This window comes from Halichoerus grypus, chromosome 3, assembly GCF_964656455.1.
Source record: "Halichoerus grypus chromosome 3, mHalGry1.hap1.1, whole genome shotgun sequence".
Taxonomy (NCBI): Eukaryota; Metazoa; Chordata; class Mammalia; order Carnivora; family Phocidae; genus Halichoerus; species Halichoerus grypus.
The window spans coordinates 57693849-57719750 of NC_135714.1; the positions used below are offsets into that span (position 1 = coordinate 57693849).

Genomic DNA, 25902 nt, shown 5'->3' on the forward strand with positions numbered 1-25902 from the left:
ATAATCCCACAAATGACTGCCAATTGTGTTTATGTGCTAGAAGTTTTCAGGACATACATTTGAATAACGTTATGATTATATAAAAGGGTATACTTAGGAGAGTATCAAAATTTAAAATATAAGCAATGAATAGGCATTGATCGGGCTTAATTGAGAACTGAGAGTTCTCTCTAAATGTTGGGACTCTGCATCTTCATATTTGAAAAAATAAAAATAACTGATACCCTATTAATTTTTTTCCTATTCAGTTAATGAATATTTTTAAAAATACATACCTCATTTCCCCTGATTCTCTGTCTAGAGGTAGAGAATTCAAAATACAGACTACTTTCTGGGTAGCACTAGAAAGAGAATTTTGAGACCTATTCTATTTTGGCTCTTTTACCCCTCAGCCTCACCCCACCCATCATTAAACCTTTAACTGGAAAACTTTCAAAACTGACAAAATGTGCTGTTAACATCCCTGAAATAAAAACAATAAAACAGTTCTCAAATGAAGGCAATGTGCCCTACTGACTAAGGGTTTCACTATCATATAATTAAGAATAGTAACTTGTTTCTCCTCATCGTAGACAGAAAATCACTGGCAGCACAAGCACCAGCTTCAGATTTATTTAAAGATAACACATGAATGAGGTATCTAAAAGCATTTGGCTCCTTTAATGATTAACACATTTTATGACATTCCTTCGAACGACGGAGAAATACTACCCAGCATCTTATTGCCTTCTGTAGTTTCTGCACATAAAATATCCCTTTCCCTGACACAGAATTTCTTTCTGTGTCTCTTTTTTCCCCTGCTCCTTTGCCAACTGTATTTTTATGCATGTTCCCAATCACATTTATCTTTCAACCCTTTCGGGAGTGTTGCTGCATGAGTAGGCAAAGAAAAGAATCCCTAAGATGGATACAATTTGAGTATGTGAAGGGAGAACTTTTGAGAGAAGAAAAGAGCCTTCGGAACCGGTACATGCAGAACTATATGTATATTGGGTACAGTGAGTATACACATACACAGAATGTAACAATTTATGTCCACAGAGAAGAGTAAGCTCAAGTACTTGTTTGATATAAATTTTAAACAAAGAAAAATCATCATTCTGTTTTTAAACATCAAAAGAACGAATGCTTAATAAGCTAAAAGCCTGCATGTGAAACAAAATCACAGGGTTAAAGGAAATGGCTCAGATATTCACAAATCCTCCCACCTGTCTCTTACTAGTCCCATATATACTATTAGTGTTGCATTAAATACCATCTATTCTGTTATAATGTGATCCTTATGTTCCTAAGAAACCTTAGTTATCTAAAATCATGCTATAAAAACAATTGTTTCAGTGGAGGGAAAAGAGATTGGGAGCTAGAGAGTTTCAGAGTCTTAACAACGAATTTAGTTTTCCTACAGGACTCTCAGTAATAAAGTTGACTTTTTAATGGCTCTAAGCTATATATATATAGCTATAAATGGAACTTCCAATTCTTGATAATTACTAACTCAAGAGAAAGACTGTGCTTTTATAATGTTGCACTGATTAACACAGTATTTCTTAGATTTTTATATTTGTTTTGCCTATTGTTAAGGACAAATCTCAAAGCCAGTCAATTGAGCTGCTGCAAGCAAAGAGGTTTTTTTACCCCTACATTCATTTTCATTATGACCACATATCCATATATTCTATGTAATGTAAGTCATGGTCCTTTATTAATCATTACTTTTTAAGTTTGGAAAACTGGCATGTTTTTTCCTCTCAAAATGAGTTTCAGCAAAAGAATTAAAGTATAATAACCACCAACTCACTAATAAAGTCTCTACTTCCTCCATAATGCCCACAGAAGTTTAAGGATATGACAGATACCTGTACACATGGATATTTTAAGTGCAACTCCTGCTTTGGACTAGGAGACAGATCATATGATATCTACTCCCTCAATAGGTAATCATCATCACTAGAAATCTGGAAAGGTGTTAAGATATTAGTAATTTACTTTAAAATAATTCAGCAGAGATGATATGGAATTATGGATGTGCCAGTTAGTTTAAGCTTCAACTCTAAGGCAAGCAATTACTCTATAAAATTCAGACTATAGCTGCACCCCTATGGGGAATGCTAAGGCTTGATCTGAGCCATTGGATTAGAAGGAATTCAGTAGCATTATTCCTGCCTCTGTACTGATGGATGTGTGCTTTGAGCAAACTGTTCTTGTAATGAGCAGCCAAAGCTTCTAGAAGGACACAGAGCTGGGACTGCATCAAGCTTACCAAGCAAAGAATATAAAATGCTTTGTACCTATTTTCTTTTCTTTCTTTTCTTTTTTTTAAGATTTATTTGGGAGGGTGGGAGAGCAGAGGGAGAGGGAGAGAGAGTCTTAAGCAGACTCCACACTGAGCCCAGAGCCTGATGCGAGGCTCAACCCCACAACCCGGAGATCATGACCTGAGCTGAAACCAAGAGTCGGATGCTTAACCGACTGTGTCACCCAGGTGCCCCATGTTTTGTACCTATTTTCTAAAGAACATTTATTTAAGAAGTACCTGAATATGTGGCATTTTTGTTCGCAAATTGCTTTCATTCTAACCTAGTAGTCAAGTTCTAGGGCATTAACTGAGACCAGGTCCCAATAAAAAGTGGCCATATGTAGCCTAAAAGTTTATGTCCTGGCTTCCAAGCTAAAATTTCTATGTGATATTGAATAAAATCTTATTAAAATAAGAAACAACATTTATTCCCTTGATTCAGGTAAGGGTAGTTTAGGAGAAAAGGATGAGTAAGGTTAGAAAAAGTAGATGATCTATAATTACTTTGTTGCAGTCATCACTGGACTAAAAAATTTTGAAAACTTGCTCCAGAGTAATCTTCTGGGGGTTTCTTATTTGGATAACGATGATATTCTCAGGAATAACAATTTATCCCATGCATTAAGCAATTAAATGGTGAACAAAGTAGCATAGAAAAAACAACTTGAGGAGACACATGACAAATTCAGTAGGTAAAAGAATGATCTTTTTTTGATTCTGAATCTTCAGTAAATTTCTAACTTTCCAAACTATCTATAACTTAATGCTTATAAGAGATGAACAAGGGGCGCCTGGGTGGCTCAGTTGGTTAAGCGACTGCCTTCGGCTCAGGTCATGATCCTGGAGTCCCTGGATCGAGTCCCACATCGGGCTCCCTGCTCGGCGAGGAGCCTGCTTCTCCCTCTAACCCTCCCCCCTCTCATGTACTCTCTCTCTCTCTCATTCTCGCTCTCTCAAATAAATAAATAAATCTTCAAAAAAAAAAAAAAAAAAAGAGATGAACAAGTCATGTAATTGAATGAAACAAACTGGGTATAATATTGAAGGACTATGGTGTGCTGGAAAGAACATGCCTTTTCTAAAGTAAAAACAGCTGCTCAGCTCCCATCAGTGGTGGCCAAGTTGACACATGGGTCAGTTTGTCCAGTTTTTGAAGTGAATCCAAAAATCCATATTTAATGTCAAATTTCCTAAACCTCATAGGTTTACTATTAATACTATGTGGCCAAAGATTCACTCTGGTGGTCTGGGTTGACTACACTCTGCACATTACAAAGAAAGGTTTGGCCTTTGTCTGGTTCCTGGAAGGTGACCTGTAAGCCCATAGAATACCCTGCCTGATAAGGGTGTTTTGTTTACCTAAGGGCCTTAGACCATGTCAGAGAGTCTATGCCAACAATGTGATTTATGGTATGGATGCAGGGTTCTGTGATATCAGCCTGACCAACCAAGAAAAACACTGGACACCAAGATTCAGGTGAATGTCCCTGGCTGGCAATAGTTCATGCATGCTGTCATACATCATTGCTGGGAGAATTAAGCACTGTTCCCATGACTACTAGGATAGGACAACTGGAAACTGGCCCATGTGTCAACTTGGCCACCACTGATGGGAGCTGAGCAGCTGTTTTTACTTTAGAAAGGCATGGTCTTTCCAGCACACCACAGTCCTTCAATATTATACCCAGTTTGTTTCACTCAATTACATGACTTGTTCATCTCTCATAAGCATTAAATTATAGATAGTCTGGAAAGTAAGAAAGCTGGTGAGTCTCCAGGAGTCTCCTAGACATCGCCCTATATACCTTTTTCCATGGCTAATTCTAATCTTATCCTTTTGATGTAATAAACTGTAACCAGGTGTATAACAGTTTTTCTTTGTTCTGTAAGTCCTTCTAGAAAATCACTGAACCCAAGGATGGTTTTAGGAACCCCCAAATACAAATACTAATTTTTAAAATACCAAACAAAACCAACTATGCGAGCCCTATTTGGATGCAGACCATTAGTCTGCAACTTCTGATTCTAGTTCTAACCCCTAACAAGTTAGAAATAACCAAATGTAGGTGGTACAGTGGAACACTAATGCAAGAGTAGACACAAAGGGGCATAGCTATTTATTAGTTGCCTTCAGGAGAAAGTTTAGGAAAAAAATTCTGAGGAATTTAAATTGGACTAAACTCACTAGAAATCAACATTTTATCTTCTTTGGGTAGGGGCTGGAAGTATGTCAAGGTTTCTGTAGCTGTAAACTTATTTAGAGATGGACATCCTATGTTCAATCCTGAAATTTGCCTCTAAGTCTTCTTTTGTATGTTGATTCATAAAAACAAATGATGTTACCATTATGTTACTGCTACTTAGTTGCTTCTACTGGGCCTTAAAAATATCAATCACAGTAATTCTAAGATCTCACAATATAGCACAATAAGCAAAAGCTAGAATAAATAATATGTTAATAGTGAGAAATCAGTTTAGTTAGCTCAGCTTAACAAATATTTCTTTAATATGCAATCTTATCCAAGACCAATGTGAGGTTCCAGAGACATAACAGTAAATAAAACAGACCTTGTCCAAATGAAGCTAGGGGAGCAGGAGGGAAGACAATGTCCTGTAGAGAAAGAAATGCAAACTACAGAACACTGTATTCAAATTTTTAAGATCTGCTCCTCTTTCCTTGAACCTCTGGCAATGGGTAAATTCTTTTTTTTTTCTAGAACAATCTCAAAGATAACTGTGAGTATACCATTTTCATCTCTAAAGGAACCTCAAATCAATATAGTTAACAGGTGATGGTGTCTTTCTTAAAAGCTGGTGATGTTTTGAGTTGGCTCCTTGGCCACTTCCTGACAGTTGGAATATCACTCTTGCTCATCAGACTGTTGTCTTCACAGCTCAGTCTGACCAAGTATTTTTCCTTGCACTTACTTACTTTGGAAGCATGAAAAAGTTGTACTCTCTATTCCAGAGTTTTATGTCCAATCTTTTCGGTCTTTAAAAAATGCTGAAAGTCTCATTCATCATCTTTTTTTTTTTTAGGAGATAAAATATCAGTCTCTACCTGAGGCTGCAAAATAGATAAATCAGTTATAACCTTGGCCCAACACAAGGAAGCAGCGTATAAGCAAGGAATCATGTTGAAAGAATACAAATGAGTTGTTAGGAGGGCCTAAGAAACTTTATTGTTGCTGCTTTGGGAATTTCGCTTTATGGTGTCATTATAAGCAAATACATCCTGCCATAATGAAACACTTCTTTGTTTAAGGCATATTTAACATCCGGATAGCACTAGAACTCTTAAGGTACAGAGAAGAGAATAATTAAATTAGCAGTAAAATGGGGTGCCTGGGTGGCTCAGTCAGTTAAGGGTCTGCCTTTGGCTCAGGTCATGATCCCAGGGTCCTGGGATTGAGCCCCACATTGGGCTCCCTGCTCTGTGGGAAGCCTGCTTCTCCCTCTCCCAGTCCCCCTGCTTGTGTTCCCTCTCTCACTATCTCTCTCTGTCAAATAAATAAATAAAATCTTAAAAAAATTAGCAATAAAATGTCATTCTGTGGGGGAAAACCTATTTCAAGGGGAGCTACAGTACTACACAACCTATTTTTTATTCTATGATATACATTGCTAAATTATGTAAGTTTCATTTGGCCCTCAGAAAAAAGGGAACCTTTTGAATAATAGATTCATTATGTTTATCACTAAATTTGAACAAATGCTCCATTTCTCTGTTGTTCTGTAAGATGAATGTACCTTGCCCCTTTGTTTTGCCTCAAAGACAATTACCAATAAACAAATATTAAAAAGATACATACATTCTTTACATAGAACAATCTACTAAGAGCATGTCCATTTATTTCTTCAGAATGCCCTGATTTACTGAAAAGTTGCTGAAGACAGTAGCAACAAATGAACAAAGATGGGAGGAATGACAAAGGGAAAGAGTAAGTAGATATAGGAAGCAGAGACTTAGAAATAGAGATGAAGTAAAGACTGGGACATCATGAATCCATGATCTCTAAGGAACACAGAGATAGTTCTTCACTGAAAGAAATAGGTATCATTTAGGAGGAGCTATTTCTTTATAACACTATGCCCAACATTTACTCAAAGAGGAGAAATTTTTTGTCCAAGCAATTTAACTTAAAAATCCACAGTCATGGGGGCGCCTGGGTGGCTCAGTCGTTAAGCGTCTGCCTTTGGCTCAGGTCATGATCCCAGGGTCCTGGGATCGAGCCCCGCATCGGGCTCCCTGCTCGGCGGGAAGCCTGCTTCTCCCTCTCCCACTCCCCCTGCCTGTGTTCCCTCTCTCGCTGTGTCTCTCTCTGTCAAATAAATAAATAAAATCTTTAAAAAAAAAAAAAATCCACAGTCATTTTAGCTGCCCAAAATAGCATGCTTTACTTCTCCAAGTGAAACTTTGATTTTTCTAATTCTGTCATCTTCCACAAAATAAAATGCATTATTTTATCTTTTATTAGTGTATATTCTCCTCTATTGGCAAGAGAGTAATTACATAGCTATAATGCCCTATTTCTTCCCTTCATAGTATGTGCTGGTTAATTGTATGTGTCAACTTGTCCAGGCCACAGTGCCTAGAAATTGGTCACACATTCTCCTGGATATTTCTTCTGTGAAGGAGTTTTTTGGATGAGATTGACACTTAAATGGGTGGACTTCAGGTAAAGCAGATGACCCTGTGGATCGGGCCTCATCCAATCATCTGAAGGTCTTAACAGCACAAAGACAGACACCATCACCAGCGCCATCCCGTCCCAACCAAGAGGGAATGCTGTCAACAGCCTGGACCAAAGTACAGCTCTTTCCTTGGCTCACAGTGCAGTCTGTAGGCTCCTGGCCTACTCTGATGATTTTGGATGCGTAAAGCCTCTGCAATCAGGTGAGCCAATTCCTCAAAATGAACACATCCTGTTGGTTCTGTTTCTAGGGGTATGACTGATATATAGTATAATGTATCTTCCTTGCTATCTGAATCTATTCAGTTACCGAATTCAGAAAAGAAAATGCAGGTGGAGGAGGGAACTTATATTTAAACCAGGATAAATCTTAGAAATCATCTAATACTCTGGTGTTCATTTTTTAAAAGCTATACAGCTATTTCTCGAAATGAAATGTGATACAGAAGCCACTACATGAAGTACATACAAGAACTATACCAACTAAAACAGGAGCAGGCGTCCACAAGCCACCCCACTGGCTCCTGACTGATTTCCAGAGCAAACATGGGGACCTCCAAGAAGGGCCTACGGTTCTACAGTGTGGAAATCATTCCTTTGAATTAGAAATGTTAAGGGGCGTCTGGCTGGCTTAGCGGGTAGAGTATGCGACTCTTGATCACGAGGTCGTAAGTTCAAGCCCCACGTTGGGCATGGAGCCTACTTAAAAATAAAGAAAGAAAGAAATGGAGATCTGAATTACAAATGTTAAAAGGTAGAGCCTGAGAGAGAAGAGAAGAGATTTGCCAAAGATGGCAATACTAGCTAATGGAAGTCTGAAGACTGAACTCAGTTCTCCAGCTTCTAATATAGTACAATATTCTTTCTGCCATTTCACACTACCTCTTGAGCTTTGGATAACTTTGGAAGGTCTTTGAATTAAGGAGCCATGAGATTAGGTAAACCCAGAAATTGTATATTAGTTATTTAAGAAATACTATACTCCAGATTCCAGATAGAAATAATAATAAGGTTAATTTGCATTTGTAAAAATTGAGGAGGCTATAAACCATTACAGTGAAAACAAAGCTGAAGATGATAAGAGAATGACAGGATGAAAATTTAAATAAAATATATACTTAAATATAAAAGACAACAGTAATAAAGCATGAGAAAAATCTATTAACCAGGCAAATCTCTGTAAAAAGCATTTAACATTTTTCTGTGTTAATTATAGGTTTGCATGAAAACACTTCGTATTAACTTAAAGGCCACTTTCCATTTGAGTTAACACACTTAATGTTACTAAGTGTCATGCTGAGGGAAAACAGCCAACAAACTAAAGAATAATGCTCTGTATGCATTTCCTAAATTTCTATATATGCCTCTAGAGACTATATGCCACTCTATGGTCTATAAAGGGCTTCCAAATACATTACTTTATTATTTATTTCAGTTTAGATATTTGTTATCAAATTATTATAAACTATTTAACTGTTATTAAATTAAGTTTAAGTTATAAAATTGTGATTAGTCAAAAGCATCAAGACGATGTAAGAAAGGTCAAGTATCAGTTAATATTTTCACAAGCTGACATATTAGTTTTTGTATTGCTGCATTACAAATTACCACAAACTCAGCAGTGTAAGACAATATCCATTTATTAGCTTGCAGTTCTATATGTCAGAAGTCTGGATACCTGGAATCTCTGCTTGGAGTTTCACAGGCAGAAATCAAGGTGATGGCCATGGTGGGATCTTATCTGGAAGGTCTGAGGAGAATCTGCTTCCAGGCTCTTTCACATTGTTGGTAGAATCGAGTTTCTTGCCTGTGTAGGACTGAGGTCTTCATTTACTTGCTGGCTGTTGGCCAAAGTTTAGTCTCAGCAAGTTGAAGCCACCCTTCAGTTCTTGCAAGTGGCCCCTTCCATCTTCAAAGCCATCAATGGTGCATCAAATCCTTCCTGAGCTTTCAATCTATCTGACTTCCTCTTTTGCCATCAGATGGAGAAAACTCTGCTTTTAAAGTGCTCTTGTGATTTGGGGGGCCTGGGTGGCTCAGTCTGACTCTTGATTTTGGTTGGGGTCATGATCTCAGGGTTGTGGGATTGAGCCCCACATCGGGCTCTGCTCTGTGCATGGAATCTGCTTAGCATCCTCTCTCCCTCTCCTTCTGTCCCTCCCTCCCTAAAAAAAAAAAAAAAGTGCTCACGTGATTACATTAGGTCTACCTTGATGATCTCTCTTTTGATTAACTCAGAACCAACTAATTAGCAACCTTAATTACATCTGCAAAATGTCTTTGCCATGTAAGATAACAGAATCACACACACGATGTTCAGTACTAGAGATTAGGGCAAGAGATGTCTAAAGTCATCTTTAGATTCTAGCCAACCACAGTTGATATCTGCAATTAAAACAACTGCTTTGTCACTCTTCCCCAGTAGAAAAAGTTCTTTATTTTTAATTTCACCCTCCCAGTCCCCAACACCTGTCATTTCCCTCTCCCCCATGAGGATTTCATAATGCATTCATTCTTCCCCACCCCCTTCTCTTAGGCTTTGTGGGCATATTTTAGTATTTATTTTAAAATCCATTACAATGTATTCCCTGTGTTTCAGCCATCCTTAATTAAACATTATGTTATTTATTCTCAGATAGATTATATTCACCCATTAAGATTTAATTCTTGTTTATCTTATTCACTGCAGTATCCCCCTTGTCAACAATTATGTTGGCACGTATTAGGCACACAGTAAATACCTGTCAACTGAATGAGTGAATCTGTTCATATGGCAAGGCTCATTGTTCATCATTTATTCCTGTCCTCTTCATCTTTCTTCTGGCTTGCGTTCTTAATTTGAGTTCATTTATATCTCAGTTAGCTATCTCAAGTATTTTTCTCAGAGGGGTTACTTGGATGACTCTATTTTGTCACCTATCCTTGAATGTCTTTATTCAGGTGAATAATATCTTGGCTGGATATAGCATTCTTGAGGTATTCTTTTTCTCTGATGTTATTCAATTGTCTTTTAGTTTCTTTTGTTTACAGATGGTACTCTAGTGGTGTTATGATTCTTTTTTTCTCAGTGGATAATTTAATCTTTCTTCCTGGAAGACTGTAAAAAGTTTTTACCAGAAAATAATTGGGTATCTTTTCTTAACAGTTCAGCCTGGAACCCTGTGAGTGCGTTAAATCCGCCGGCTCCAGACAGCTCAGCCTTGAGAAACGTTCCCCTGGAATTTGACAGGGTCTCCTCCATCTGTTTTCTTTTCCGCTTCTGAATACCTACTACCCATATGTTCAGTTTCCTGGATTTACCCTCCAATATTTTATCTTTTCCATCATAATCTCCATCTAGCTGATTACAAGCCAGACCCTCAGGCAGCAGCTTTTAAAGTATGCAAATATATACAGTACTGTAGGACTGCAAGCGTAAGCCCCACTGGCCACCAGTCAGGCAATGTACAGATGTTCCCTGGTGGCAAGCTGCAAAAATCAGGGCACCAGATAAGCATATCTTGTTTGGGGGAGATACGGGCAGAGGAAGAGTTCGAGGATGATGTCATCAGTCTCCATTCCCCGAGAGCACCTCTGCTGGCCTCTAGTTGTGTGCTAAACCAGACTCCTGCCCCTCAGACCAAAGCTCCAGGACAAGCACAAGCAAGCAGGCCTCTCTGACAGAAAGACTGGAGTGTGTCTCCGTCTGCTGTCTGTGCAGTGACCCAGGAGTGGTAGCCTGCCAAGAACTGTCTCTCTGATCTGTACAGTCCCATGGGACTCAGGATCATAAGCACGCCTGGCCTCCAGAGCCAGGTGATCAAGGGGTGTCCCCTGGGTGGCAGCTATAAAACCAGGAGCACCAGACACATGTAAAAGCTCCCTTCCAGAAAATACTGATGCTCTGGAGTGAGGCAGAGGGAGAGCACCAAGATGGTGCCCACTGGCTGGAATGAGGCAGAGAGAGAACATACAAATGTTGCCTGCTGGGGAGAAAGGGGAAAGAAGAAGAAGAAGAAGAAGGCACCTGCCAGCCAGAATGGGACACAAGGGAAGCATATAGATGGTGACTGCAGGGGAAAAAAATAAATAAAAAGAGTAAAAAAAGAGAAAAAAGATAGCACCTGCTGGCTAGAGGGAGGCAGAGGAAGAGGGTGAAGACGGTACCCACCAGCCAGCAGGCCCCTAGATGTGTAACGAATTAGATGCTTGCCCCTCAGACCAAGGCCTTAAAATTAGCAAATGAGCCTCATGAACACAAAGTCTGGGTACCTCTCTATCGGCTGCCTCTGCACTGAGCCCCAAGGCAGGTAAGTCCAAGTGCTCAAACCCTTCAGAAGCTGTTTCTCAGAACCTCACAGCCTGTGGGTCCCATGGACATAAGCCCCGGTATTTTTCAAAGCTAGATGTTTTGGGGCTTGTCTCTCAGGTCTTAAAAGTTGTGGTGCCCAGTGTGGGGTTCAACCCCTCCTCCTCAGGAGGAAACTCAGGGTTTGGAGTTCACTCCCAATTGTGGGTCACTGCACTGGGGACAGGGCTTATGGCAAGATTGTGTCCTAGCTTCTCCTACCTGCTTTGAGGTGGGACTTCTCTCACTCACCAGATGCACAGGAGTTGCTCAGATAATTTTTAGGTTTTTTTGGTTTTTTCCCCCAGAAGAATTTGTTCCATATGTAGCTGCAGGCTGGGTTTGTCCATGGGAGGTCGGGAGCTGGGTAGCCTCCTACACCACCATCTTGAACCGGAATCTCCTCCCCAGTGCTTCTATTTCTGTACTTCTGTGGCATTTGTTCTGATAGATCCACTTGTTCCTTCTCTCTTGGATGGCTCTCAGCTAGGCTGCTATCTTTCTTTGTAGCATCTTTGGGACTTGGATTTTATTGTTGAGAAAGCACAAAAGGCAGCGAGATCCATGGGCAGTGATAGGCAAAGCATTCTCAGGACCTGGGGCATGTGATGAAAAATAGGGTACCAGTCCTGCAGAATTTCCCTGTCATCTCCCACTCTGAATGGCAGGGAAGACGCAAATTAGCCTTTCAGCTCTCTCTTGGTCTGTGGACACTTAGGGAAGGGGAGACTTAGCACACTCACCTGAAACTGAGGTGGATGTTCCCCCAAGATTTTCTGAGGATTAAGTGCCCTGTGCTTGCCACGTGCTTACCAGGTGCTCTGTAATCCAGGCAAGCCCCGTACCAGTTCTCACCAAAAGGAGCTGACGGTGCCTAAAGCCTCACCCACACCCCAAGGCCCACAGGCTCAACAGATACCTGGCTCAGGGGAGTCAAGTGGTTTCTTTTTTTTTTTTTTTTTTGGTTGTCAAGTGGTTTCAAATTGGAAGTAGAAGAAAGCAAGCTGTGTCACCCCGTTCCTAGAGTCACTCAAACTTATTTAATCACAGAAGGAATATTTTCATTGAAGGACAACTGTTACCATCCTAATAACCAGGGTTTAGAATTAGAAGTTTGCAGAACATACTTTGGGAAATGCAGGTAAACATCCTCTTAGGGAGCATTTTAATGCAAACTGACTTGTTTGGTAAAAGATGTTTTCATAATGCAGGCTTTGGTTATGATCAATGTTTCAAAAACAGTGCTTTTGATAAACCAAAAAAAAAAAAAAAATCACTGAAAAGGAAATGAAAGTAAAACAAATGCTCTAACTTTACATGATGTTATCTGTGTATTTTGAAAACAATTTCACTATTTAGTGGGAATTTAAATGAAGGCACACACAAATTTAATACTCAAAAGAGGGGAAAACTGGCATCAGGGTATTCTCTGCTCGCCAAGCTGAAAGAATGTTATTGAAGATTCCTTACATAAATGTTCCTTGACCTTTGAGTGAACCAGCAGGTCTTAAACATTGCATTAGCCAAAGCAAATTCCCATAGCAAATAAAGTTTTTAGATGAACGCATTAGATTTTCCCCTCTTCAGTCTAAAGAGGAATAACCATCAAGCATCACCAGTTAACATTTTCAGGTTGATTCTCAAAGACCACTGGGAGTCTGATACAGAGTAAACATTGTTCCGGTTCTAACAGAGAGACAGTGGTCAAGTAGCTGATGGAAAAATGACTTAAATCCTTTTTATAAGATTGTTGCCTGAAACAATCACTGCTCAAAATGTCCAGTCCCCATATGCTATGGTCTTATAACTATGGATGGCAGTTTTTAGGGAATCGGATGATGTGGGTGTTTTAACATCCATTACAGAAATGGGATGTTTCAAATAATGTTTTATTTGAAAAAAAAAAAAAAAGTTTTACATTGCACTGACCATTGTAAGAATCCTTTTTTTTTTTTTTTTTAAGATTTTATTTATTTCAGAGAGAGAGCATGAGGGGGGGAGGGGCAGGTGGAGAAGCAGACTCCCCAGTGATCAGGGAGCCCAATGCGGGGCTGGATCCCAGGACCCTGAGATCATGACCTGAGCTGAAGGCAGACGTTTAACTGACTGAGCCACCCCAGGTGCCCCCACTGTGAGACTTCTGTTAAAAATAAGATTGTTAATCTAGAAGAAGAAGATTAATAATTGATTATTCTGAAATTTAGAGCTTTTTCATTAATGCTTCAGTCACATGTTTAAAGGATGCTTTGGCTTTTGGGGGGCACCTGGGAGGCTCAATTGGTTAAGTGTCCGACTCTTGATTTCAGCTCAGATCTTGATCTCAGGGTCCTGCGATCAAGCCCTGTGTTGTGCTCCATGCTAGGCATGGAGCCTATTTAAAAAAAAAAAAAAAAAAAAAAAAAAGTACTTTGACCTTTTCTAGATTGTCTCCGTACTCCTTCCCTCTTCTATTCTAGCATAGCAAGAGAATGCACAGTGCTTAAAATTTTCAAAACCATTTATATGTCTGGTTTCCATTATTTATTTATGAAAACATAGGATCCATCTTATATGTCTCATCTATCTAGATTTCAGAATTCTCTTTGTAGAAAAAACTTTAAGTCACACCAATTAGGCCCAACTTTCTCAAGTGTTAAATGACAGGTTAATGACAAACATTTTCATTCAAGTAACTGTGTTCTTAAGACAAATGTTAAAGTTCACAAAAATTACGTAGTTCAAAAATGCTGGGAGCATAGCAGAAAAGCCACAATTTTGTTTACTTTTGCAAAAGAAAAGACCAACTCTGAGGTGTTACAGAATTATGATAGTGCTGTATGAGGGCAAGTGCAGGAAATGGTTAACCAAAGCCAACAGTCACCTACTCTGTGGCACTGGCATTGCCCCTGTTGGTGGCTTACGTGATTTTTTTATTCTCTTGTCATCTGTTGGATGCTTTTAGCAGTTGTTAAGGATGAATCCAATGAAAAAACAAATACTCCAAATCCAAAATATTTTCTGGAGACTTCGCCAAAGTAAATAACAAAACAAATGACTTTCAACATGATGGCTACTCCTTCTGGTGTCTTCTGACTTTTGGTGCTCCAGATGAGCAGAACTCAGCAAGTGGGCCTCTGCCCTCAGTGCTCTCCACTTAGCTGTCACCCCAGTCTTGGAAAGGTGACCTCAGCAGCTTCTGCCCACTCTACGTTTGCTTCTTCCAAGAGAGAAGTAGTATGGTACAGTGTTTAAGGGCTTTTGAATCAGGTAGTCATGATGCCAAATCTTACAATTTTCTGGACCTCTTCCAAGCCTCAATGTCTTCCCCAGCAAAACAGCTTAATAGTCCTACCTCACAGGCTTACCATGAGGATGAAATGGGATAAGGTTTGGAAAGGACACACTAGCATAGTGTCTGGCATGTGATAATCAGTAATGAATGTAACTGAAAATACACAGCCTCTCTCCTGAGTCTCTTCTCTCTCTTTTCTCCTTGCACTAGAGACATGCAGAAAAGGAAGTGCTGGGACAAGGCATCGCACTTGCATTTTCTGATGCATGAACCCTTCCCTCTCCTGTCATCTGTTCTACAGTTGAAGGAGACAAGACTTTTCATAATCAGACCTTTCACATTCTCTCACCCTGGTCTCCTGCCTCTTCTCCACCCCACAATGAGCTTTTCTCCAACTGTCCACGCAAACACTCCATGCAACTTCAAACTTCATGCTGGTGCGGGTTGCTCTTCCTGCCTCAAAGGCACTTCCCAACTTGAGTCCACCAAAGTCCTGCTCATCCTTTAGCAAAAATAGACTCCTTTTGTGAATTTGAAGTACATCTCCATCAGCCTTCTGAGCTTCTCTCTCTTCTGTACTCCCCTAGCACTTTGTTTTCAGCTTTCTAAGTCTTGGATCATCTTGGAATTTAATGATGAATTGCTAGGATTGTCTTTCCTAGAAGAGCGTGATTCTGTCCAGGACAGCACCCATCTTTTATGCTAGTAGGATTTAGACCAGTGTCTGGCACTTAATATTTAATAAGATGTTTGTAATTAAAGTAAATGGACACTCATCTTCTCAGTTCCCCCAATAAATCCCATCCTTTCCCATTCACATCAAATCTCCCATAATCTCTATTTTGATGTTCACTGCTCTGAAAAGATGAAGACACACTATATATGTGTACCAAATGAACACTTTATACACCTAAAACTTACACAATTATGTGTCCATTGTATCTCAATAAAGCTGGAAAACACAAATCAACAAATCATGAAAGATAGCAACTGACACCCTGCCTCAGTTTGGCTCCGCCAAAAGCAGACTCTGAAACAAGAATTTTTAATGCAAGCAATTTATTTGAGAGGTAATCCCCAAAACACCAAGAGGAAAGTGGGAGAAGTGAGACAAGAAAGAGGAAGCGGCAAATAAAAGTGAATCCCACGTGGGTGCCCGGGGTGGAGTCCTATGAGAAAACAGTGTAAAAGAAAAATGTCTCACCTGACGAGTAAAGGAGCTCAAGAACTCATCCACCAACTCTGACAGTCACTGGGGGAGATTGCTCCTGGAGAATGTCAAGTCCCTGGCCCATGCCTTGGCAGAGTAACCACCCTTGGCTTTAAAGAAAGTATCAGGCAGAGTTGATCTGTCTTACTGAGGTGTGAGGCTTGCCTGAGAAATAAGAGCAGGGCATCAAGAGCAGACTACCTCTCAGTAGTGGCTCCCCCCTGGAAGCTTTGGTGTAGCCCCATCAGGAGCAAGGCCCCGATTCCAACCCACATTCAGGGTGACAAACAAGGAATTTAAATAGCAAAAATTTTCTTCCCAGAGGTAGCAAGCCAACATGAAAGAGTAAAAAGGATTTTTACAGCAGCTGCTCTTTATTTATAGTTTGCTGCTAGGATTGTGAGCTAGAAAAATACATAAATGGATTATGTGGAGAATGTTGCTTGCAGGCAGAGGGGACCCCCTCATAGTCTCACGGCTCTCAAGGGAAGCATCCATTCCTTTGATGATCTAGTCCAATATTTAAATGTCCTTGACTTCGAACAATAAAAATAGCTTCGTGGACATTTACTGTGCATCAGGGTGCAAAGCTGAGCTCATTTAATCCTCACAGCCACCTTATCAGATAATTATTGTTATATCTGTATTTTTCATATCAGAAAACCGAAATCAGATAAGTTAAGGAAACTGCCCAAAGTTATATAGACTGCTAATAAGTGTTTGGAGATGGGACTCTCACCTAAGTCTCTTCGAATCCAGTATTCATATTCTTAACTTATACTGATTAAGTTCATTATCCCATGTGCTCAATAAAGAGAAAGATCCAGTTAGTCAGCATTTTCTTCAAATACCCCTTCTTTAAGTTAAATTATATTCATTGCTTCAGCCATTCCTCATAGAACTTACTTTCCTATCTTCTACTCACATATGTTTCTGTCTCCCCACCTCTTAATTTTTCATACTGTTTAATAAAATATGTCAAACTGCTGGGTGTAAAGACCTCATCTAATTCCTGGCAAGTCCATAAATCACAAAACTATTATTGAAAACTATGCATAAGCACTTACGTTCCAATCTTGAATTATGCTAGCCAGATAAAAGTATTACTCCCAGATTTAAAAAAAAATGATAGCATGTAGGATATAAAGCAATCCTGAAGCAGAGTAAATTCATTATAATCTTGAGAATAACTAAATGGTGTTTTGGGTGGTGAAAGTATTCTGATTATGCTCATAAATAGGCTAACAAAGAAAATTCATTCTTCAACTACCACATTCAAGGAAAATTTTGTCTTAAAGTTGATTTATGTTTGCAAATGTGTGGTGAGCTCTTTCAGCAAGGATCCTTTCCCAAACTCCTTAAACTGGCACAGTTTCTATAAAGTTTATTTTACTTCTTTGCAATCAGATCTAGGGCATATGATATATATAGTGTGGCAAGTTTCAATTTTTCTTAAAATTTAGCATCATTACTGTCACTCTGTGGGTCTTAAATTTCAGCAATTTCCAAAATTGTAACTGTATACTAATCAAAATCATTAGTTGTTATATATTACTTTTTTGGCATTCCTGTATTATAACCAGAATGTAAGGTTTAATGGAGGAAAGCACAAGCATGGGTAAGTGTATGGTACTCATCACTCATTCTTCTATGGCCCTGATAAGATGAGAGAGGCAGCTACTTGCCCCTCTCTGACCTGAGTGACTTTTGGTGCATATGATGGCTTTCTTAGTTTGCCCCTCCAGATCCCTTTCTCCCTACTGCTCTGTGCCTCTATGGCTGGCTTGCACGGACTCTATCAATGAGCTCCCTCACCCTCTGCCTTTTAGTTGGCTTTGTGCAATGGGGAGCACTGATTCTACCTATAAGTCAGTTTTTAACATCATATTACAGTAGTTTATTCATTCGTGCATAGAATAAATATCTATTGAGTCCCTCCTGTGTGTCACATTCTGTACTAGTCACTGGAGATCCAATGGTTGCTAGGTAAATGTAGCACTTATGTTTCATGATCCTAACATTTTCCCTTTTGAATCTCATGTTGAAAGTATCTTTCTACTGGGCTGTATTTATTAAGTAATTTTCTACTTTTAAAAATTAATCAAAGACCATCAACAGATAAGCAGATAAACAAAATATTGCCTATACATACAATGGAATATTACTCAGCCATAAAAAGAAATGGAGTACCTATACGGGCTACAGTGCAGATGAACCTCAAAAATATTAGGCTTAGTGACAGAAGTTAGACATAAAAGGTCACATATTGTATGACTCCATCTACATTTAATATCCAAAATAAATAAATCCCAAAAGACAGAAAGTAGATTGGTGGTTGCCTGGGGCTAGGGGGAGCAGGAAATAGGGAGTGACTACTTAATGGATATGAGGTTTTATTTGGAGTGATAAAAATGTTTTGTAACTACTAGGAGGAAGCGTTTGCACTTTATGAATATAGTAAGTGCCAATAAATTATACATTCTAAAATGGTTAATTTTATGTTATGTGAATTTCACCTCAATAAAAAGAATTAATCAACAATAAATATAGTGGCCAATCAGCATTCTACCAGCAGGGATAACCAGAGATTGCTATGTTAAGGTGAGGTAATGGCAGCTAAAAGCAAAAAATGAAACAAAACAAATAAACAAAAAAATTAGGCTTTAATTTGTACATAATCTAATCTTTTTTAAAGATTTTTTTTTATTTTTTATTTAAATTCAATTTAGTTAACATATAGTGTATTATTAGTCTCAGGGGTAGAATTTAGTGATTCCTCAGTTGCATATAACACCCAGTGCTCATTACATCAAGTTCCCTCCTTAATGCCCATCACTCAATTATCCCTTCCCCCCACCCACCTCCCCTCCAGCGACCCTCAGTTTTTTTTTCCTATAGTTAAGAGTCTCTTATGGTTTGCCTCCCTCTCTGTTTTTATCTTATTTTATTTTTCCTTCCCTTCCCCTATGTTCATCTGTTCTGACCTCATTAATCAGACAGCTTTCTAACTACCGGTTCTATATCTAAATTACCCTTAAACCAAGAAATTAAGTACTACTGAGAGGCTACCCAAGCATTCCAGGTACTATACTACGTTTTATTATAAATTTATATATTAACTTCCTGCTTTACATAATAAAAATAGTCATGATAATAACAAAACGATGAAAATCCACAACATAACATAATTGTCGCCATCTAACATTTACTGAGTGGTTAGTATTGCCAGAAATGGGCTAAGTGCTTGAGAAGCATCATTTCATTCACACTTCACATTTTATTCACATTATTTCACTACAATAGTAATATATGAGGTACTATTATTACCCTACCTTTTCCAGATGATGACACTGAGACTCAGAGGTCAAATACTGTGACCAAGGTCAAAATCTAGTAAAAAGCAAAGTCAAGGTTTAATCAAGCAGTCTATCTCCAGCAACCCACGTGGTTAATCTCTCTGCTATGCTGCTATACACAAAGCTTTGGCGGATTTGCTAAGCTCTGTTTCCTGGATGACAGGAAATTCAAGGATTAACAAAACTGAGTACCTAGGCCAAAAGGCGAGGTCCAGACCACATTTGGTGGTAATCCAGAGTCCTAGAAAAGCCCAGACTTGGTTTTGACTACTTGATATACCCAACATTTATATTTTTTTTAATTGAAGTATAGTTGACACACAATGCTATATCAGTTTCAGATGTGTAACATAATGAGTCAACAAGTCTATACCTGATGCTATGCTCACCATAAGTGTAGCTACCATCTGTTACCATACCATGCTAATACAATACCATTGACACTATCCCCTCCGATGCTGTACCTTTTATTCCCATGTCTTATTCATTCCATAACTGTAAGCCTGCACTTTCCACTCCCCTTCACCCATTTTGTCCATCCTCCCATCATCCTCCCCTCTGGCAACCATCAGTTTGTTCTCTGTATTTATGGGTCTGTTCTGCTTTGTTTTGTTTCTTAGATTCCACATATAAGTGGAATTACGTGGTATTTGTCTTTCTCTGCCTTATTTCACTTAGCATAATACCCTCTTTGTTAATGTGATAATGGGTTATCTTTGTGATAACCCATGTTATCACAAATGGCAAGATTTCATTCTTTTTATGGCTGAGTAATATTTTCCATTGTGTATATATCCACATCTTCTTTATGCATTCATCTATTGGTGGATACTTGGGTTGCTTCCATATCTTGGCTATTGTAAATAATGCTGCAATAAAAATGGGAGTGCATATATCTTCTCAAATTAGTGTTTTGTTTTCTTTGGGTAAATACCCAGTAGTAGAACTAGTGGATCATATGGTATTTCTATTTTTAATGTTTTGAGGAACCTCCATACTATGTTCCACAGTGACTGCATCAATTTACATTCCCACCAATACTGCATAAGGGTTCCCTTTTCTCCACACCCTTGCCAACACTTATCTCTTGTCTTTTTTTTCCAGCCATTCTGACAGGTGTAAGGTGATATCTCATCATGGTTTTGATTTGCATTTCCCTGATGATTAATGATGTTGAGCATCTTTTCATGTGTCTGTTGGCCATCTGTATGTCTTCTTTGGAGAAATACCTGTTCAGGTCCTCTGCCCATGTTTTTTAATTGAAGTATAGTTAAGCTCTGCCTATTTTTTAATTCGATTTTTTATGTGTGTTAAGTTGTGTAAGTTCTTTATATAAGTTCTTTATATCCTTATCAGATATACCATTTGCAAATTATCTTCTCCCAAACTAGGAAACCTATTAAAAATAGTCCTTTAATAAATATTCTTTTATTTAATAATTCAGTGAATCACTGACATATTGGAGTATAATATTTATAAACAGGTTCAATTTTAGACACATAAAAGTATATCTATTACAATAGATTCAATTTTACAATAAAGCAACAGCAATGTGAGCCTGTAGAGTTGTGTTACCCTGGATAACTCCTCTGATCCACTTTGCCCTATAAGTACAGTTTGGTCAAGAGACAAATCTTTTTACATATTTTATCCAGTAGATTTAATAGCAAAGTTCTACTGTACCCATATCAGCAATTCTATGTGATATATGCTATTTTTAAATGTAGTTGCAAAATTAAACTTCCAGTTATTTAATCCTTAAGAGAAATAAGTATTATTATCAAGGATTAGTTTGTTGGAACTTTTAAAAAAGATTATTTATTTTTATTTTAGAGAGAGACGGGGAGAGAGAGAGAGCATGCAGCAGGAGGGGCAAGGGGAGAGGGAGAGAATCTCAAGATGACTCCCCACTGAGTGTGGAGACCAATGTGGGGCTCAATCAATGAGACCCTGAGATCATGACCTGAGCCAAAATCAAGAGTCAGATGCTTAACTGACTGAGCCACCCAGGTGCCCCAGTTTACTGAAACTTTTAAATTGCCAGACACATGCAGCTGTTTTTAGGTCTTGCTATAGAAAACAATAATATAGAAATATTATCCCTCAATTCATGAGAATTAGAGCACACCATCCCCACTTGGAATTTATTATGATCACTGCTGTGACTATTTAAATGCATATTTATTGTGTATATCTCACATAATGTTAAAGATTCAGAATAAAGTGTACTGAACAACCCAGATGTGTCATAGTGCAAATGATAGGAAGTATTGATTACTCAGAATGCCTGGAAAATAAGATTTCTGATTAATTAAACATTCTGGATTATAAGAAATACTTCTACATTTCTATAGTGGTTGAGAGACTCCTTAGGCAGTATTTGTGTTGACTACTATATTTGTGAACACAGCAAAGTGACAATCTCTGAGAGTTAAGGATTTTTCTAATTTCTAAAAATTATTAATATTCTCACCATGATTAGCACAAAGTAGACACTCAAAACAATACATCAGCGGACACAAAGAAATATAAAGATATTCCATGCTTATGGACTGAAAGAATATTGTTAAAATACCTATATTACTCAAAGCAATCTATAGATTTAATGCAATCTCTATCAAAATACCAATAGCATTTTTCACAGAACTAGAACAAACAATCCTAAAATTTGTATGGAACTACAAAAGACCCTGAATAGCCAAAGCAATCTTGAAAAAGAAAAACAAAACTGGAGGTATCATAGTTCTAGACTTCAAGTTATATTACAAAGCTGTAGTGATCAAAACAGTATGGCACTGGCACAAAAACAGACACATAGATCAATAGAACAGAATAGAAAACCCAGAAATAAACCCACAATTATTTGGTCAATTAATCTTCAACAAAGGAGGAAATAATATGCAATGGGAAAAAGACAGTCTCTTCAACTAATGATATTGGGAAAATTGGATAGCTATATGCAAAAGAATAAAACTGGACCAGTTTCTTCTACCATACACAAAAATAAACCCAAAATGAATTAAAGACCTAAATATGAGACATGAAACCATAAAAATCTTATAAGAGAGCACAGGCAGTAATTTCTCTGACATTAGCCATAGCAACATCTTTCTAGATATGTCTCCTGAGGCAAGACAAATAAAAGCAAAAATAAACTATTGGGACTACATCAAAATAAAAGGCTTCTGCACAGCAAAGGAAACCACCAACAAAGCTAAAAGACAACCTTTTGAATGGGAGAAGATATTTGCAAATAATATATCTGATAAAGGTTTAGTATCCAAAATATATAAAGAATGTATACAACTCAACACCAAAAAAACGAAGTAATCCAATTAAAAAACAGGCAGAAGATATGAACAGACATTTCTCCAAAGAAGACATACAGATGACCAACAGACACATGAAAAGATACTCAACATTACTCATCATCAGGGAAATGCAAATCAAAACTACAGTAAAACTACCTTACATCTGTCAGAATGGTTAAAATAAAAAACACAGAAATAACAAGTGTTGGCAAGGATGTGGAGGAAAAGGAACTCTTGTGTACTGCTGGTGGGAATGCAAACTGGGGCAGCCACTGTGGGAAACAGTATGGAAGTTCCTAAGAGGTTAAAAATAGAACTACCCTGCAGTCCAGCAATCTGGTGTTTATCCCCAAAATACAAAAACACTAATTCAAAGGGATACATACACTCCTATGTTTACTGCAGCATTATTTACAATAGCCAAGATATGGAAGCAGCCCAAATGTCCATTGATAGATGAAGGCTAAAGAAGATGTGGTATATATGTACAATGGAATATTATTCAGTCATAAAAAGAATGAAATCTTGCCATTTACAGCAACATGGATGAAACTAGAGAGTATAATGCTAAGCAAAATGAGTCAGTCAAAGAAAGACAAATACCATATGCTCTCACTCATACGTGGAATTTAAGAAACAAAACAAACAAGTAAAGGAAAAAAAGAGAGAGAGAGAGATAGACAAACCAAGAAACAGACTCTTAACTCTAGAGAACAAACTGATGGTTACCAGAGGGGAGGTGGGTGGGAGGAATGGGTGAAATAGGTGATGGGGATGAAGGAGGGCACTTGTGATGAGCATCGTGTGTTGAATGGAAGTGTTGAATCACTATACTGTACACCTGAAACTAACATAACACTGTATGTTAACTATACTGGAATTAAAATGAAAAATCTAATTAAGAGATAAGGAAATAATATTTAAACATTTTTAAAAATTAAAAAGAAAAACAACAACAATACATCAACCCACTGGTGATGTTCTTGATACTGGTGAATGGAGAAAGAAGACTGCAAAAGATGTTGCTACAAGGATATTCCCTGAAGTTCACTGACTTCTTCACATGCCCATTGTCTGTTCTTGTGCTGGGAAGGAGTCAATGAAATTCTAAGTTCCTGCTTTGCTCACAAGCCCCTTCTAAGAACAGCAGCCCAAAAGATACTTTGAAAACAGTTGCTACGATTCATACTATGGATGCTGAGTGAAACCTGGCACTTTGGCCTCAGAGAGGAGTACCCAAGTTAAAGGTTAGGCTACCACACAGTTTGATGTGGAGGAGGCCATACCTCTGAAGTGGCTTGCATGAACCTTGCCAGGCCAGGAAATTCACTGTGGTTAGTGACAAATAGACCATGGTGTATTATTTTTCTCTCAAGAAGTACTACTAGTTGGGGAAAATTTGGGGACACAAAGGGACTATATAGTTGAAGACTCTGTGGTCCCTTGCATCCTTGCAACTAAGTCTCATTACCTAGAATCACAACGCACTAGCAAGAGAAGAGTAATATACAGATTACTTGTGACCAATCAGTTTTTAGTGATTAATCAATTTAAACATAATCGACCCAGATTTTTATCATGTAGAAAAAGTGTGGCAGTGGAAATAATATGGACTTCAGAATAAAAATCATGCTTAAATCCAGATACCTTGACTTTACCATTTAACAGAACATCAGATAATATCAGGCAATTTATGAGGACCCTTTATGAGCCTCAGTCTCCCTTTCTTTAACATGGGCATAATATTTTATACTTCACAGATTCTTACAAGGAGAGGAACTAGTACAGGGGTCTGTCACACAGACAGAACTCAAGAAATATTTGTTGCCCTTCCAATACTCCCACTGATTCCCTATTTTAACTTTAGATGTATTTGTGCTCCCAAACCTAGCTAACAAACTTTCTCACTGTCAAATTAAAAAACAACAACAACAACAACAACAAAAAGAAAAACACAGCAGATACAGTTAAAAGAAGAATCCTGAAGTAGACAAAAATGTTGGGAATTGAGAAAGGGAGATAAGAGACCTTAAAATGGTAACAATTATTATTTTTTGAATATTAATATTGTACTTCTTGTTCATTTTGTAAGTGATACTTAAAATTAGGTGACACTTTCCAAGTCTAACAAGGGGAATTCAGAGATAGAAAATAGTCTCTGTTGTTCTATCCATTTCCATAAGAATCCAAGAAAATCAGAGAACTCAAGACACAACCAAAGAATATGACATCTTAAAAACTTTATTTGCCCCCAACTTCATCAATCAAACTTTTCATAAGCTCACCTTTGGTATCAGCTAACACGTCCCTATTTTGTCTGAACAGGCCCATCTGATTCCCCCATCCGTAAATTCAGCTTATGTTCTCAGAACAGGATTTTTTCTCCCTTAGGCCTTCACCTTCCATTTAATACCCTCTGCTACTTTTCTCCAAAATCCCTACAACAAATATTAGCTCACATACAAGGAAAGCAAGCAGAGTTTCAAAATGGGCCAGGGGCAGCATTCTTAAAAATAACTCTGAAAACAACACTCACTTATCCAATAAAAACAAGAGCAGAATTCAGAATAACTATTGGTTACATTGGTTACATAATTTGGTCACATGATGTGATGCTCATCACAAATTTGTACATTTATCTGCTCTTTGAAAAGTTAAAATAAACATGAAACATTCCATCAAGTCCTAAGCAAAACTCACCTGCCATCACCACCACTCTCCTTTCCAATAAACACTTGCTGGCAGAAGCAGGAGAGAAATCCAAGTTTCTTGCCTCTTGAAGTGACAAGTACATTCTTTCCTCATTTGCCAAACTGCTTTTCTCCCTCCAAAGCTCCAGCTGTTCTCAAAACCCAGACACTGTTCCCTTCACTGGCTGGCCTCTGGCTCTAACCCTCAGCCAAGGGTGCATCTCCCTGAAATCTCTTGGGGACACTAACAGCCAGGACTTGGAAGCTTGTGCCTACTTAAAGCGAGTTGGGTTTTTGGCAGGGAGAGAAGGGGTGGCAGTGCGGGAGGGGCGGGGGGCGGTGGGCGGATGAATGGGAAACACTGTGTCGGCACAAGAACTCAAACAATTGTGTTTGGACAATGCCTGATGCTTTGGTGCTGCCAAGTGATGGCTGATGATTCTCATAGTGGTTTGCAGACTTTGGCTGTGGGATTTTTGTTCACTGTGGTTCACAGCCTGGGACCCCCAAGTTCTGCTATGGAAAATAAAAAAGTGTTTACAAAATAAGTATATCTATTATGACTACATTTTCTTTCAGTGATATGAATGAGAAGATCCATAGAACCATGGGATCTTGGGGGGGCGGATTTTAAACCCATTCATTTATATAAATAAGCTCCACAAAGGACAATACGAATTAATTCTTCCTCAGCGATTATAAAGAGTGAACTGTTTATGTTTCTCTCGATTAATAATGTTCCACTCT

At 38.4% G+C, this 25902-nt stretch overlaps 1 protein-coding gene across 1 annotated transcript in view; it reads right to left on the reverse strand.

The window, feature by feature from the left end:
- Positions 1–25666, reverse strand: part of ADAMTS3 (ADAM metallopeptidase with thrombospondin type 1 motif 3) — a 531886-nt gene extending 506220 nt beyond the window's left edge. The window contains exon 1 of the mRNA XM_078068759.1: positions 25166–25666. The gene's annotated coding sequence lies outside the window, so the exon portion shown is untranslated. The remainder of the gene's footprint in view (positions 1–25165) is intronic.
- Between the last annotated feature and the right edge of the window lie 236 nt (positions 25667–25902).